At 34.7% G+C, this 6,452-nt stretch overlaps 1 long non-coding RNA gene across 1 annotated transcript in view; it reads left to right on the forward strand.

Annotated features, from left to right (window-relative positions):
• Positions 1-2,443, forward strand: part of LOC120851342 — a 15,656-nt gene extending 13,213 nt beyond the window's left edge. The window contains exon 3 of the long non-coding RNA XR_005718289.1: positions 2,430-2,443. This is a non-coding gene — a long non-coding RNA (uncharacterized LOC120851342). The remainder of the gene's footprint in view (positions 1-2,429) is intronic.
• The last annotated feature ends 4,009 nt before the right edge of the window (positions 2,444-6,452 follow it).

Raw genomic sequence — 6,452 nt, forward strand, 5'->3', positions numbered from 1 at the left:
CAGTTAGAACTGGACATGGAACAACAGACTGGTTCCAAATAGGAAAAAAAAAGGAGGGATTGGGGGCAGGAGGAGAAGGGGACGACAGAGGATGAGATGGCTGGCTGGTATCACTGACTCGATGGACATGAGTCTGAGTGAACTTCGGGAGTTGGTGATGGACAGGGAGGCCTGGCGTGCTGCGATTCATGGGGTTGCAAAGAGTCGGACATGACTGAGCGACTGAACTGAACTGAACTGAACTCTGCATATAACTTAAACAGGCAGGGTGACAGTATACAGCCTTGATGTACTCCTTTCCCAGTTTTGAACCAGTCCATTTTTCTATGTCCGGTTCTGACTGTTGCTCTTTGACCAGCATGTAGGTTTCTCGGGAGGCAGGTAAGGTGGTCTGGTTTTCTATCTCTTTAAGAATTTTCCACAATTTGTGGTGATCCACACAACAGCTTTAGTGTAGTCAATGAAGTAGAAGTAGATGTTTTTCTGGAATTTTCTTGCTTTTTGTATGATCCAGCAAATGTTGGCAATTTGATCTCTGTTTCCTCTGCTTTTTCTAAATCCAGCTGGTACATCTGGAATTTCTTGGTTCATGTAATGTTGAAGTCTAGCTTGGAGAATTTTTAAGCATGATCTTGTTAGCATGTGAATGAGTGCAAGTGTGTAGTTGGTTGAACATTCTTTGACATCGCTCTTCTTTGGGATTGGAATGAAATTGACCTTTTTGAGTCTGGTGGCTACTGCTGAGTTTTCCAAATTTTCTGGCATATAGACTGCAGCATTTTAACAACCTGATCTTTTAGGACTTTAAGTAACTCAGCTGAAATTCTATTACCTCCACTAGTTTTGTTTGTAATGATGCTTCCTAACTTAGCCCATTTAACTTCACACTCCAGGATGTCTGGCTCTAGATGAGTAATCATACCATCATGGTTATTTGGATCATGAAAATCTTTTTTGTATAGTTCTGTGTGTTCCTCCCACCTCCTCTTAATATCTTCTGTTTCTGTTAGGTCCATACTGTTTCTTTCCTTTATTGTGCCTGTCTTTGCATGAAATGTTCCCTTGGTATCTGTAATTTTCTGGAAGAGAGCTCTAGTCTTTTCCATTCTATTGTTTTCCTTTATTTGTTTGTATCTATTCATGGATGGTTGCCCAATCAGTTTCTGTGGGGGAATGAGGGCTAGAGGGACCTCCTATTCTGCCATCTTGCTAGTAGCCATCAATTTGTAATTTCAGCTTTTTTTGCTGGCCTTTGAATACTATTACCTCTACACATTTTTTCAAATCAACATGAAAGCAGAGAAAAAAATCCTGTATTTTTCTGAAGACAGAATCATGTATCTCCAGCCATTAATGCCAAAAGAATCACTTTGAATTGTTTGTTCAACTGCCCATCCTTTATATGAATCATTCCATTGAAATTTTGATTTCATGTTAAGAACAGCTGAAGAATTGAAGTGACAGTGTTTTGGCTCAGAGTTGGGATCATATAGTATATCTGCTTTGTAACATGGAGTTGGTAGGCCTCAGTTTATGGGGAAAGAAAAAAAATAACTTGCTGTATTCTTGGCACTATGCAATACTTAAAACTTCTTTTTCTCTCTTCACCATATCTCAGATGCTGAAGTTGCTGTCATGTATTCTTTCCTTGGTCTCTTCAGAAAAAAGAACTTCACAGAAAGCCTTTTAACTCGACATGCCTATCTCATCTTCTGTATCTTCCTTTCTTCCAAATTTTTCATTTCACAGTTTCTCTTAGTTCAGTAGAATTGGCCCATTCTCAGATGTAAAGGTATGAAAATGAGTAGCCCAAACTTAACGTTCATCTTTAGGGAACTGTGAAGGGGACATAGTGAGGACATAGTGAAAATATTTTAGTCCCTTCACAGGCAGCCATCTATGTATTATCTGTGTTTTCTGTTTTCATAATTTTGTATGGATGGTCAAATTCTACTTATTTTTGAAGGATACCTGCTCAGCTGAACATCTTGGCTGGAGGTGAATGCTGTTAGCTCTTCATGAACTTTTGGGTACTACTTTTAGGAAGTGTATTGCATGGCTGCCTTTCATTACAGTACTTACTGTTTTTATCTTTTTGTTACTGAATTGGGTAAGAATCATGCCATTTTTCCCAGAGACCTTCAAACTCTGACTTTTCCAACTGTAATCTTCAGGCCAATACCATGAACATCACTTGAAGGCTTGTTAGAAACTAAGAATCATGAACTATACCCCAGATCTATTTAATGAGAATCAGCATTTTAACAGAATCCCCAGATTTATTTGTGTGCTTATTAAAATTAAGCCTTTGTTATAATTGGATGGCTTGGTATTTTACATTATACCAGCCAAGAGCAGTCTTACAAGACATCAACTAAAAATGCTCAGGATTTTCTTGTTTTTATGCATTTTCTGAAAGCTCTTGCCAGGTATGACACTGTTTTTCTGTTACACTTTGCACACTTTGTGTACCTTGGATATCATTATCTTCATTATGGGTCTTAGCCATCAAAGATCCAGCACAGATGTCTTTTTCAAGTTCATTCCTTCTGACAAATACTTGTCTATTATGTATAGGTTTTTTCAGTTGGAAAAAGAATAAAAAAGGAAATCATATGGTTAAATGTTATACATTTTAAATATTTAATATGTTCAAATTTAAGGGTTTTTTAAAAATATAATGAAAAAATTTAATTGGGAACTTTCAACTATATAATCATTTAAATACCATAATATTAAAAATATTAAAAACTGTTTTTAACTTTCTCACCATTAAACATTTTACAGCACATTTTGAAGAGCAATTAAATTCAACATTAACATATAAATGAAATATTTCACATTTACAGTTTTCAAAAACAGCAATCATGGAAACAAAATGTGATGCTCTAAATTATTCCTGGGTCTTACAAAATTAGAATGAATGGTAAAAGTTCCCTGTTAAAGAAATTATTTTTTTTCTAATTTTGATAGTAATTTCTAATTTTACATGTAGAAAAACAAACAAATTTAACAGAACATTAAAAAACAGAAAAAGAACATTAACTTAATCCAAATATCCAGCATTCTTATCTGGATAGTTAGCTGCTATACTTATTATTATGCATCTTTTTTAACAAAGTTGAGTCTATATTGTCTTGTGAAGTTTTAGGTAACTCTTCTATATACATAATAAGTCTTTGGGTTTAAAATTTTTATTATATGTTACTATACATTAAAATAAACTTTTATAGATATAGATTCTGTGGATTTTAGCAGATGTATAGATTCATGTTATTACCACCACAGAATACAGAATGGTTTCATCATGACCAAAATATTCTCTCAAGACTTTATAGTCACATCCTTCCTTAGCAGTACTCCTGGCAATTGCTTTTCACCATGACTGTAGTTTTGACTTCAGCAATGTCATATAATTGAAATCATACATATAAAGTTCTATGGCTGGCTTCTGTTGCTCAGTATATTGCTCTTGATCGTCATTCAAGATATTACATATATCAATAGTTTGTTACATTTATATTGCTGGGAAATATTCCATTTTATAGGTGTACCAGTTTGTTTTTTCACCTGTTTTAGGATATTATTTTCCCAGGTTTTGGCAACTGTAAGTAAAATGGCTATCGACAGTTCATCTACGGGTTTTTGTGTGACGTAAGTTTTCATTTCTCTAGGGTACATACTCAAGAATAGTATTGCTGGCTCATGCTAAATGTATTTATGTAGCTCTGTTTTTGGGAGTGGGGAACCACATGGCTTGTGGGATCTTAGTTACCTGGAACAGGGATTAAACTTGGGCCCCCTGCAGTGAAAGTGCAAAGTCCTAACCACTGGACTGCCAGAGAATTCCTTAAATATATTTTTACTTTATAGGAAACCGTTAAACTGTTTCCCAGGATGGCTGTACCATTTTTGTATTTTCATCAGCAAGGAATGAGTTCTCGAGTTGCTTTACATCTTAACCAGTGCTCAGTATTGTCAATATGTTTTTAATTACAGATATTCTAATAGGTGTGTGCTGCTGCTGCTGCTGCTGCAAAGTCACTTCAGTCATGTCCGACTCTGTGTGACCCCATAGATGGCAGCCCACCAGGCTCCCCCGTCCCTGGGATTCTCCAGGCAAGAACACTGGACTGGGTTGCCATTTCCTTCTCCAGTGCGTGAGACTGAAAAGTGAAAGTGAAGTCGCTCAGTCGTGTCCAACTCCCAGTGACCCCATGGACTGCAGCCTACCAGGCTCCTCTGTCCATGGGATTTTCTAGGCAAGAGTACTGGAGTGGGGTGCCATTGCCTTCTATAATCATGATTTTAATTTTGCACTTTATTCATGGCTAGTCATATTGAATATTTTTTTCATGTGCTTATTTGCCATCTGTATATCTCCTTATTAAAGTATCTGTTCAAGTCAAACTTTTTACCTGTTTTAATTGAGTTGCTTTCTTCTTGTTGAGTTTTGGAGTTTTTAAAAAAATATATTCTGGATATACATTCAGTGTCTGTCATGTGATTTGAAAATATTTTCTCCAAGCCAGTAGCTTGTCTTCTCAATGCTCTTAACAGTGTCCTTTGAAGAGCAAAAGTTGATGAAGTCCAGCTTATCAGTTGTTTAAAATTATGACTTGTGCTTTCAGCATCAGATCTGAGAATTCTTTGTTTTCAGGTCATGAAGATTTCCTCCTACATTTTCTTCTAGAATTTTTGTAGTTTTACATTTTATATTTAGATCTATGATCCATTTTGAGTTAATTTTTGAATAAACTGTGAGGTTTAGTTTAGGGCTCATGGTTCTTACACATTAATTCCAGTTATTTAAATAACATTTATTGAAGAGTAGCCCTTGTTCATTAAATTGTCTTTATACTTCTGTTGAAGATCAGTTGGGCATATTTGTATGAGTCTACTTCTGAGTTCTCTGTTTTGTTTCATTAATCTATGTCTATCCTTTTGATAACACCATACTTTCTTAATTAGTTTAGCTTTAGAGCAGGAAGTGGCAAACAACAATCCATTGCCAAATCCAGCCCATACCTAGTTTTATAAATATAATTTTATTGAAACAGAGTCATTCATTTACATATTGTCAATGGTTGTTTTCTCTTTACAGTTATAGCCTTCTGTAGCTGTGACAGGGACTGCATGACCTGCAAAACCCAAAATATTTAATAACTGGCCCTTCACAGAAAATATTTGCTGCCTCCTGCTTTAGAAAGACTTATGATCATGTATGATTCTTCCAACATTATTTCCCTCTTTAAAAATTACTTTTCCTGTTTTGATTTCTTTGTCTTTCTCTATGAACTTTATAATCACCTTGCTTGGGTCTACAAAAATCCTTTCTGGGATTTTGATTAGACTTGTGTTAAATCTTTAGATCAGTCAGAAGACCACTGACATCTTCACTATATTGAGTTTTCCAATCCATAAACCAGGTGAGTGTATCCATTTATTTTGATCTTTTATGATTACTTTAAATAGTATTTTATAGTTCTTGGCATACAGATTGTTCAAGTTTTGTTAGATGTATTCCAGAGTAACTTCTAGATTTATATATTTTGGAGCTACTGTAAACTTTAAAAAATTTGACTTCCAATTGTACATTACTTTTATATAGGAATACAATAGACTTTTATGTGTTGGCTGTATATTCTGTGATCTTGTTAAACTCACTTGTTAGCTGTAGTTTTTGGAGATAATCTTAGGATTTTCTATGTGGATAACCATGTTTTCTGCAAATAGAGGTGGTTTTACTCTTTCGAAAGCTGTATGTTTCTTTCTTTTTCTTATCTTATTACATTGGCTAAGACTTTTAGCACAATGATGTACATGAGTGGTGAGAGTGGACAGACATCTTTGCTATTTTCCAAGCTGTGTAGTTTTGTTTTTGTAGCTTTTCTGTATAGATTGAGAAAGTCTCTTTTTTTTTTCTTTTTTTCTGAGTTTTAGAAAATCCTAAATGGATATTAAATCTGGTCAAATGCTCTTTTTGCATAGGTTGATCTGATCTACCAATTTTTGTTGTTTGAACTTTCAATATAGTAGATTTCACTGATTTTTCAAAATTGAATGAGCTTTTCATTTCCAAGGTATACTACACTTGTGTTGTATTTTTTTAAAATATATTACTGAATTATATTTCTTAATCTTTTGTTGAGAATTTTTGCTTCTATATTTATGCGGGGTACTAATATAAAGTGGTTTTTTGTTTGTTTTGGTACTCTGGGTAATAGCTTTAGAAACTAAGTTGGGACAATTTTTTTTTCAGTTTTATTTATTTGTTTATTTTACTTTACAATATTGTATTGGTTTTGCCATACATTGATATGAATCTGCCATGGGTGTACATGTGTTCCCCATCCTGAACCCCCTGCACCAGCCCTGAGCACCCTGTATCATACATTGAACCTGGACTGGCAATTCATTTCACATGTGATAATTTACATGTTTCAATGCCA

Source organism: Oryx dammah, unplaced genomic scaffold (assembly GCF_014754425.2).
Source record: "Oryx dammah isolate SB20612 unplaced genomic scaffold, SCBI_Odam_1.1 HiC_scaffold_25, whole genome shotgun sequence".
NCBI lineage: Eukaryota > Metazoa > Chordata > Mammalia > Artiodactyla > Bovidae > Oryx > Oryx dammah.